Source organism: Spodoptera frugiperda, chromosome 8 (genome assembly GCF_023101765.2).
Source record: "Spodoptera frugiperda isolate SF20-4 chromosome 8, AGI-APGP_CSIRO_Sfru_2.0, whole genome shotgun sequence".
Taxonomy (NCBI): domain Eukaryota; kingdom Metazoa; phylum Arthropoda; class Insecta; order Lepidoptera; family Noctuidae; genus Spodoptera; species Spodoptera frugiperda.
The window spans coordinates 1,591,772-1,603,551 of NC_064219.1; positions in this window are offsets into that span (position 1 = coordinate 1,591,772).

An 11,780-nucleotide genomic window follows, 5' to 3' on the forward strand; every position below is an offset into this window, starting at 1 on the left:
ATTTTGGAATTCTTAGTCGAGTCTTGAAGTCTGAAAAGTAAGGAGACGTTTATTTACTTAACTTATTGATAACGTAAATATAACATCACGCCTTTTTGATGCGCGAAAGGTGAGCAGGAGTACATAATACATAATATGAAATGTAAAAAGAATCTCATGTGGATGAACCTATTACCATTACAATTCTGGGCTCATTGTGACTACAATACTTTTCATAGAACCAAAATATCCTACAATACTTTCCTCGAACCAGTAAATAAACCCAAGATATCTTGTCCAGCAGTAGCACCAGTAACTTCTCGACCAACGAGGCAACTAGGTTCATTGAAAATATTGTTTGTTATTACAATGAAAAGCAAAATGTAACGTTATAAATATCCATGATCCCTACACACGAGTTTCTAGAAAAAAAAAACTACAAAACAAAATGAAACAAAACAAATTCCACCTTAGATAGAGTTGAAGAAGAATCGAGTTTGAAAGTTTAATGAGAGGTACGTCTTCATAATAGAATTACATAAGTCACGGGCCGGACCGCGGCGCGAGCTTGTTTTATTTTTAACTAAGGTTTGCTTGCGTTCGGTACTACATACATTATACATAAATAGACTGGAGGTAAGAAAGAAATTGGTGTTGGATATGGTAAAATAGTTTTTTGGATTGAAGATATGAGTTTTATTATTTGTATAAAATTTGTAGTCGTATGCCGTAATGGTCCAGTATAATATATAATTTGCCACTATCCGTAGTCTCCTAGTTTTCCCGTAGGTTTGGTAGAAGTTGACTAAAAGATTATTTATACGACAGAGACTGGACAATAGATCTGAACTTTAAACATTGAGATCTTGAACTTTTTCGTCAGACAGAGATTACGGAAGTTTTTATATAGAGAATTGTTTGTGAGCAGGGGACTGTCAAAGGCTGTTTCAAGTTCATGACGTTGAAAGATTCTAATAACATTTTATCTGATCAGGATTTTGATACAAAACCTCGTCTGTTGTGTTCATCTGTGATGGTCGAAAACAGTCGACTTAAGACGCAATAAGAAATCCACATCTCAGGAAGATTTTCAAAAGTTACTTTACCATATCCAACAATTTCGACCTCCACAACCTTCAGTCTAGTCTCATGCAGAACAAATGTTCCTGCTATTAGCCTCCGAGGTGACGTTCCCAAACATTCACATTCCATTGTAACTGAAATCCCAGCTACAATCTGAGGGCTTAGTACGATTTTGTTCGAGATCGAAACGAATGCGCGTTCGGCGCTCTGATTGGTTGGTTCATTCGTGCTAGCCAATCAGAGCGCTCTCGTTTCCATTTCGTCAAACGTAAAGCAAACTCGTACTAAGGGTACAAATTCAATTAGATACGATCTCCGCCTAGATTATCAAGCTTTTTTCAGGTTTTCTAGCCAGAATTATGTTGGTGTAAATGAGTTTTTCAGTAGTAATGCATGTAGGGTTTTGTGGTAGGAAATGCTACTGTTGAGTATGCGGTGTTCTAGGGTTGGGTAAAGTTTCATAAGAATTATTTTTAAATACAAAATTAATAATTTTGAGTATCATAATTATTGAACTTAGAGTTATTTTTTGATATTTACAGAGTTATTCTTTTTTGTTTCAATAGACCCCAAAACCTATGGTTTAAGAACGTCATTAAAATCATCCCCAATTAGAAAGTTGTATCATAAAGTTCACCTCAATATTTCTGTGACCACAAATTCTATGAGGTTTTATTTTAATGTGGGCAAAACTACTAGCGGAATCCACGACATAAAAAAATAATCAAAATTCTTCTTTAAATTAAACAAATGAACACAATAGAGCTTTTAGACAATTTAGTCATAGTGTTTGTCATCTCAATGTATAGGGAGGACACTGAAAAGTGTTAAAAAATTACGTCAATCCCATACAATTTAGATTTCTACTCTACAAGTAGACAAGCGCTAAATGGCATTCAGCTACAGGCTTAGAAAGTAAAACTAATCGAGTTCCTTGTCAAACAGTTACGTAAAGAGTAAGCCGATAACATAATAATCAAGTAAAATACGTTTACAAAATCAGGTACACACACACTACTCTATATTATATAAAGACATGAAGATAATGAAACTAAATTATTACAGTATAAAATCACAATACCGGTTTTAATTGTATTATCAGGCCTAAAACAACATACTGAAATCAATTGTAATTATAATTTTGGACGGCAAACCCGGCCTGTTTTCATAGCGGCTCATCGAAAATTAATGGGTCCACTATCAACGCTCAAGAAATTATAGGAGCTATGAATTGTTGTATGTGGATTTAGGGGGACTAGATGTGGCTTGTTGTATGGTTTTGAAGTTTGAATAAATTAATGAAGGAAGATTTTGTAAATGATATTATTTTGGTTTTTTCTATTGTGAAGTTAGATTACTAAATTAACTGAAATCTACGATTTATTGTCGAATTATTGGGGAAAGCTTTTACTAATTCTTCATTCACTTTTACTTAAAGGATTTGTTTTAGGTCAATTCGACTATCACACACTGCATTTTCTTTGTAAATCGCATTAACTAATGTTCCGATTTTGTCATAACGTATTTTCCCAAAAATTGAAGCAAATGGATTTTTTTGTCTGTAGTTTCTAAAAAATATAACACATACATACCACATTGTCTGCCACTACTGTCTTTTTGTATAAACTTTCGTTACAATTCTGATAATAGAATATAGAGGCAGAAGAATAATTCACAAAACCACTATAATTTTTTGCAACACAATAATTTTATTACAGACAATGATTGATAAGTCACTTCCAGCACCCCTAACTCCGAGCACAAGCGATCAAATTACTAGGACATTGTGCACATGTGCACAAGATGTACACAAAGGAATAGTTCCCTTTGTTTTCGGACCTCAGTTTATGCGCGATTTTATTATCACTATAGAGATAATAGTTATTTATAGGGACGTTACTTTGATCGCTCTCATTGAGGTGGGTTTATGTCTTCATCTCTTCATCTCGTAGTCGGAACTTATTTCGCAGTAATAAGCGGTTAAGTAGTAGGAGTTACTTTATTCTTTGAATAAGTATAATATTTAGTTTGTATTCGTCATGCCGCCTTGACCAATTGTGGTGATTATTGACCAGCTATTGGACATTTACAGGCTATTTTTTTTTCTTTTACGTTGCCCCATACTAGCATTTGTTCCTGTATCGTGGTTACGTTTACGTTTACAATAATTTGTGTATTACACAAAGAGTTGCTTTCTTTGGAAATCGAACCTGCGACACGTTGCACGGTAGCCTGTTGCCCAGCCACTACGCCAACCGTGCAGTCGAATTAATAGTAAGTTTAGGCAGTACATTTTTGTGCAATTAATAAAGTGTTAATTCATTTTTGAATAGTTTACAGACTTTTTGTTCTACACTAGACACCTGACAGATCATCACCATGATTGTCAAGCGTGAAATTTTTTGTGGTCCTAATATGACCAAGGAAACTATCATTAGTTCAGTACCTACAAAACGACAATTCCCAAAAAAGTTGCATAGAAGAAAATCTTCACAAACGAATTGCATTTCCACATTATCAAACAAATAAACAGTATTTGTTGAATGGAAATCAAGTGTAAAATATTTATTGGAAATGTCTTAGGCACACGACAGTGGTACGGCGACGCCGGTAGTTCTCTCCAATCGGCTAGTAATTTTTGCCTCTGTTGCTCGCGCGTGTATTGAGAATGGGTAGCTGACATTTTTTTGTTGTATTTTGTTTTGGATGTCTGTGTGAAGTTAAGTTCATCAGCTGCACTATGGCTTACTGCTCTTTTTTGATAGAATTATGAATTACGATAATGCCATGTTTTTTTCAATTTGTCGAAAATTCTCTACACAAGTTCACTGAGCTTGTATCAACTCGCATAAAGCAACAATTTTTTTGTGAATCACAAATTGTTGGAACGACGAAAATGATTCCGATTTGTTTTGTAGAATGTTATAGCAATAACTAAACACATTCCATAAAACATACTAATCCTACCTAAGAAGGAACATCACCAACCATCAAAAACAATTACACATACCAAACAAAGCAGCTAACCTAATTTTTATTTAACACAAACACATTACACCACCAATTAAAAAGCCAGTGTCGAGCAAAATTAGATTGTCAGTATAACAAGCGAAGTAAACGCAAGTATTTCACGAGTTATCCATCCTTTCATCTCTGTATATTATTCATGTAAATATCTACATGCCTACCGTTTGGTGGTTAACAGAAATATTTAATTGAGTGTTTAAATTGTACGCACGAATCGGGCCGAATACTTGACATTCTCGGATAAGCCAAATATGAGATTCATCAGCGCCATATTTAAAGTCGCGCGTTTGAGTTTCAAGTTGTTTTTGCGACGTTTCCTTGTACATATTAAATAATTATGTTATACTTGTTCTGATGAAGTTGTTTTAAAAGAGAAAGGTTGAACAGGTCCAGATTGTAACTATAGAGTGCAGTTAAAAGATCAAGGAGTCAATTTAGGATTTCGAAATCGATTTTTAGGTCTGTGTGTTCGAGAAACAGTGTTTTGCAAGGTTCGGCCCTTAGTATGTGTAATATGTGACTAATACATTCTTAATTAACTTAAAATTACGGGTTTCTCACGTATATTCACGGAAAAAAGCTTTATTTTGAGTTACAGAGGGGTCTTCATCATGAGCTGTGAAGGCAGACGGCACAGCGCAGTCTACTGGTACATATCATAGTATACTTAAAAAAACATTTCAGCTTAAAGTTATTGTCCAAGCATTTTTTTATGATATCGTTTACAACTAAAGCTAACTGCACGTTACAAATGGTAGATTTACAAAAAAGAGAACAAGTAAGTAACTCAACCTCCCACCCCAGAAATAACGAGCAAAATTAATTAAAAATACGACTAACGAAAAAAAAACAAAACGCAAAAATTCAGTCAGCTACCGTATCCTAATTCACAACAATCGCAGAATGTACTGGCGTGAACAAAGCAGTTTGTTAGTGCAGTACTTTTGCCTTACACCGCGCCTCTCAAAACGTCGAGTGCTTTTTCATTTCCTGCCGCCAGGGGGCGACGGCGGTGTTTATTTTATTTTCCCTAATGCCCTCCAACCGTTATACAATTAAATTGTTTTTCGGAGCTATTTTTTGTCAGGTTCCGTGTTTTGGCGTTGAGCTATGTTTAGAGGTTTGAATTCGTAATGGGTTTTTAAGTGTGTGATAGTTGAGTATTGTAGCTGTTGTTTTGATGGGGTAGGCAGATGTATGTGTAGATAGAGTAGCAATACTTTATGTGAGGTATGTTTTTAGTTAAATTGTTATAGGCAGTATACACGGGGAGTGTGCGGGGAATTGCACAACTTGATTCCTCCTTTATTAAACCACAAAACAGTCGGCAAAGCGCTATGGTAGATATCCCACCCACTCACAGAAAGCGCTTCGCTTCAAGCTTCCTTGTGCGAACTGCTAGAGAGTGGAATTCTTTGCCGGAGTCTGTGTTTCCTGATGGGTATAACCTGGGTGTCTTTAAAGCCCGAGTGAATAGGTTGCTTATGGGCAGACGTGCTCCATCGTAGGCCGTATCATTACTTACCACTAGACGAGATTGTGGCCAAACGTCGACCCATCAAAAATTTATAAAAATACATAAGCATGAGTCACCAAATTAAAATCAAAAATACTATTGTTGTATTATAAATATCAAAAGGGCTTCTTTTACATAAGAAGATATTTCCTAATCTCTACTCTTAGTCAGTTGATTGAAGATAACAGTTAGAACTTTGCGTATTATCAGAGAGCGTTGCTGCGCCATTTTTTTAACGTTGTCACAAAAAAGCGCAAAAAGCTTGCTCCCCAAAAAAATACTAGGATTTTTTACTTTCACATGCACCAGACTCGAAACAACAATTTGTGAATCAAACAAAGAGTGGCTCCGCGCGGGAACCGAACCCGCTATACGTTGCGTAGCAGCCAGTTGCCCAGCCACCGCGCCAACCGTGCAGTCAACTGTTGGTATATTAAGTCCGTACTTATGAAACCCGCGGGTGAAGAGATGGTGACGAATACTATTTTCTCCTGCCCTGGTACCTAGTATTTGGGATATAAGTGCGTCGGTCTCAGAACTGGCTGTGCTCAAAGGCAATGCATTATTATGTGAAGTCTTTGGCTTTAGTGCTAGAATTCAAAGGCTAACGCTATTCCTTTGACGCGGTCAACGGTGCATGTCTCACCAAATATAGTGCAAACCGAGTAATTATAAGAACGTGGTTTATTGTCGTCGTGCTATCAGATCGTAGGTAACGTTTAGCGGGTTACTTGGTGGTTGATGGTATAATCTGTGGGTCGATGTATGGAAGGAATGTGTCGAATATGTATTTATTGTTTTGTTTAGTTATTGAAAAATAGTGATTAGATGGGCGATATATTGAGTCTTTGACTGCCAATAGAAAACTGGTCGAAGCAAATCCTCCGCTAACGTTGGTCACCGGTGACCAACACGGCGTTCATTGTGTTGAAGAAGGGCCAAATTAAAAGTACCCTTAACTGATGAGCATGCATGAAAATACTGATAACTGTTGATGAAACGAAAGTGGTATGTAAGATTCGGGATAATAAGCGTTCCATTGTCTTTGCCCACCCCCACGGGAGATAAGCGTGAGGTTTTGTATTTATGTGTGTATGTTTAATTATTTAGAAGAGCAGCTCCATCTATTTCGTCGCATGGCTATCCATCAAAGAGATTTGTACAAAAGCCAAATTGTGTTAACTAAATAAAAGTATTTAGCTCGAAATTGTTTTCAATAATTATAATGACAACAATGGAACTATGACGAAGCCTTAAAAAGAGGAATAATATATATGTAAAGAAAACTATAGTTTCCTTTATTTGAATTTACGCGCGCATATAGCAACTCTTTGGTAGTTTAGAGTTTTTAAGAAAGAGTAAACTGTGACGGTCATGACGCACGCCTTTTGTTAATGTCAAATAAGAAAAATTTCTCTTTACAAAGAATAAGTTAATATCTAATTTTAAATAAAATAAGAAATCGACACCGGAATAATAACATTTAATGTCGTTTCTTTGATTTACAGGTATGTAAGTTAATGTTTGTTTGATTTGTTTCATGATTTATTTCTTAGATTAACTGAAATAAAACTTTGATTTACAGAGAAACTCAATGTGTTTAATTGACGGTGCCGTATATCAAGCCACTATAAAATAATATTATAAAACGACATTAACTGTCACAAAAATGGAGAAACTAAAATTTACTTTTCAAATTAAACCAACAGTGGACGGAAAGTCAAACTTCATTGCCATAACCTCAATTGCCACACTAGATGACAAAGTTTACCTGGTTCCTGAAGAGTATCAAGCAATATCACTTCATAAACATATTCAAGCCACGAAAACATATGTTACATTAAAAAGTACATTGAAAAAGAGATATCAAACTAGAAATGTTTGGATAAAAACAACAGAAGAAATTTTAAAAACATATGTCGATGAGGCTGGAAACATGATTTTTCAGGACCAATTTCTAGAAGAAATTAACCAAGAACAGTCACCAGCTGTGAGTAAAATGACATTAGAGGATCCTATAGTGAAAATTTTGGAAAAATTGGTTGAAGACAAACAGAATGAAGAAAAGAAGAGTAAGAAAAAGTTAGCTGAAAGATTTGTGATTGAAAAATTTAGCGGAAGAAATTCAAGAGCATGTCAGTGGATGGAAGTATTCGAAAAAGAATGTGAAAGATTTAATATTGTAAAAGAGGAAGAAAAGATTGAAATTCTCAGACTTTTTCTTGATAAAACATGCATAGATTGGTACTCCTCCATGATGATAAAGTTTGGATTACAATCTGAGTGGTCAGAATGGAAATCAAGTTTTTTACAAACATACACCAGTAAAGGTTGGACTGACAGCAAATATGCTTTGACTTTCAAGTACCAAACAGGATCTTTGGTAGAATATGCAGTGAAAAAAGAAAGACTTTTATTGGAGATAAGAAAAACAATGGATGAAGGGACCCTAATTGACATAATCGCAGTCGGCTTACCAGATTTTATAACAGATAGGATTAACAAAGAAGAAATAGTTCATGCTAAAGACTTATTCAATGAACTTGGCAGACTAGAACACTTGGTGCAAAAACGAAGAATTATAAAAAGAAAAGAAGATAGTAAACCGGTTAGAGAAAAATGTAATATCTGTGATAAATTGAATAAAGGAGCCCGCTACCACCCAGAAGATTCTTGTTGGTTCAAACCAAAATTGAATACGGAAAAAGATAAAAAACAGATAAAACTTATCAATAATTCAGAGTTGGAATGTGAATTGCAGTACGAAGACCAAAAAAACTAATAGTGCCGCCATTGATCAAGATAAAATTACTACTAAATAAAAATATTGAAGTATCAGGGATCTATGACTCTGGATCTAATGTGTCATTGATAAACTCAAAGATATTAAAGATAAAGCAAAACGAAGGCACTCTTTCAAATGATACTAATCTAAAAACGATTAATGGCGTCAAAAAAGCTATCGGAATAATTTCACTGGACATAGCCATCTTTGATATTGAGAAAAAAATGAATGTTTTTGTGATAGATAACGAAAATTTTGATTATGACTTTTTAGTGAGACTAGATTGTATACAAGAATTTCATCTAGTTCAAGACGAAAATCTGAAAATTCATCAAAAATTACCTACACAAAACAAGGAAAAAGTTTCTAAGGAAACAAATACCGATATTGATTCTAAGGAATTAAAAATGGATAATATCATAAACTACAATGAAAGTTTTAAAACAGAAGACTTTAGAATTTGTATTAATCACTTGAGTTTTGAGGAACAGACAATAATTGATGACTTAATAACAGAAAACCAGTCAGTGTTTGCGACGGACAAATATGACATTGGAAAGGTAAAAGGTTATGAAGCACACATCGATCTACAAGTAGAAAAATATTGCAGTAAAAGACCATATCGTTGCACAGTGGAAGACAAGAAAGAAATCGAAAGCCAAATAGCAAAACTACTGGAAAAGAATATAATAGAAGAATCATATAGCCCATTTGCAGCGCCTGTTACATTGGCCTATAAAAGAGAAGAAAACAGAAAATCAAGACTGTGTATAGACTTCAGAGATTTAAATAAGATTGTTGTACCACAGTCACAGCCCTTCCCGCTCATCGAGGACTTAATAGTAAAAACAAGAAATTGTAAGTATTTTTCAACGCTGGACCTTAATTCTGCTTTTTGGTCCATACCACTGCGTGTCACAGATAGACACAAAACTGCATTTGTGACACAAGAAGGTCATTACCAATGGACCTGTCTACCATTTGGATTGAAGACCGCTCCAGCCATATTCCAAAGGATAATGTGTAATATTATACGGAAGCATAATCTTGGAGAGTTCACAGTATGTTTCATTGATGACATTCTGTTGTTTTCGAAGTCATTCTCGGATCATATAAGATATCTGAAGCAGTTATTTCAAGCAATTCAAAGCGAAGGTATGAAACTAAAATTCTCTAAATGCACATTTGCAGCCGATTCAGTAAAATACTTGGGGCATGTAATCCAGAATAATTCAGTCAGACCTCTGAAAGATAATTTGATATCAATTAAAAATTTCCCGATTCCAAAAACTCCAAAAAATGTGAGACAATTTTTAGGAAAGATAAACTTTTACCATAAATATGTGCCAAATATTGCAATAAAATTAGAACCACTACATAATCTTTTGAGAAAAGGACAACCTTTCATCTGGACTGACAAATGTCAAGAGTCATTTGAAGAAATGAAACATATATTATGTTCCCAACCAATATTAACAATTTATGACCCAAACTTACCTATTCACATATACACAGATGCCAGCATATTAGGAGTAGGAGCAGTTCTGAAACAAAAACAAAAAAACAACGAAGAAAAACCTGTAGCCTACTTTTCAAAGAAATTAAATGAAGTGCAAAAAAGGAAGAAGGCTGTGTATCTGGAATGTCTGGCAATTAAAGAATGTGTTCAGTATTGGCAACACCTACTAATAGGCAGAAAATTCACAGTCTTTACAGATCACAAGCCACTGGAAAATATGAACATAAAATGTAGAACAGACGAAGAGCTAGGTGACTTAACTCATTATTTATCGCAATATGATTTCCAAATTAAATATTCTCCAGGAAGATATAATGTTGAAGCAGATTGCCTGAGCAGAAACCCGGTTCTCGAACCAGAAGAAAACTTAGAAGAACAGCTAAAAATAGTAAACATGATAACAATAGAAGATATTTTACAAGATCAAAATCAAAATGAATATATACAAAGCAAGAGAGATAAGTTATATACAAAAAACAATGTGTATTACAAGAAAGTAAGAGAAAAAGAAAAAATTATTATATCAGAGAAATTAAGCATAGAGCTCATGAAGAAAATACATTCAGATCTAAGCCATATCGGAATTAAACAAATGCAAAAAATGATAAGCACTGTGTATACAGCAGAGAACATGACGAAAAACATAAAAATAATTTGTGAAAGCTGCACAATATGCATAAAGAATAAATCAAGAGGAAAAAATAAATATGGATTAATGTCACAATTGGGGCCTGCCAAAAAACCATTTCAGATATGCTCCATCGATACCATTGGAGGCTTTGGAGGATCCCGGTCAACAAAGAGATATTTACACCTATTATCAGATCATTTTACAAGGTATGCATACATACTAACATCCAGTACACAAAATGCAAATGATTTTATCAAACTTATAAAAAGTTGTACAGAATGTGATGACATAGAATTGATACTCTCGGACCAATACCCAGGTATCAACTCAAGAGATTTCAAGAGTTTTTTAGATGAGAAGAATATACAAATCATATTTACAGCAGTAAACTCACCTTTCTCGAATGGTTTGAATGAGAGACTAAACCAAACGCTGGTCAACAAAATCAGATGTAAAATAAATGAACAAGATACAAGAATGGCATGGACGACTGTGGCACACAATTGTGTAAAGAAATACAACGAGACAGTGCACACAGTTACTGGATATGCTCCGAAATACTTACTTTATGGCACAGATGTCACTATTTTGCCAAATGAGCTAAAACAGGAAAGAACTAAACATGATTTAATCCAAGATAGGAGAAGAGCTCTAGAAAACTCAATCAAATCACATAATTATAATAAGACAATTCATGATAAGCATCGAAAATATATAGACTTCAACGTAGGAGACACGGTTTTTGTGGAAAACGGGAACAAACTCAACAGGAAAAAACTTGATGAACTGAAAATAGGACCCTACAAGATTATAGAAAAAATATCTACATCAATATACAAGATAAACACTGACCACAAGAGATCAGAGTCTAACTACTTCCACATATCGAAGCTCACACCGGCTCCTGCTATCTACGTGTGAAGAGTGTATGCCGGGAACATCAACCTCATTGTTTATATTCACTTTTACTCATTGTTTATCTCTTTTGGGGGGGAGATGTAAAGAAAACTATAGTTTCCTTTATTTGAATTTACGCGCGCATATAGCAACTCTTTGGTAGTTTAGAGTTTTTAAGAAAGAGTAAACTGTGACGGTCATGACGCACGCCTTTTGTTAATGTCAAATAAGAAAAATTTCTCTTTACAAAGAATAAGTTAATATCTAATTTTAAATAAAATAAGAAATCGACACCGGAATAATAACATTTAATGTCGTTTCTTTGATTTACAGGTATGTAAGT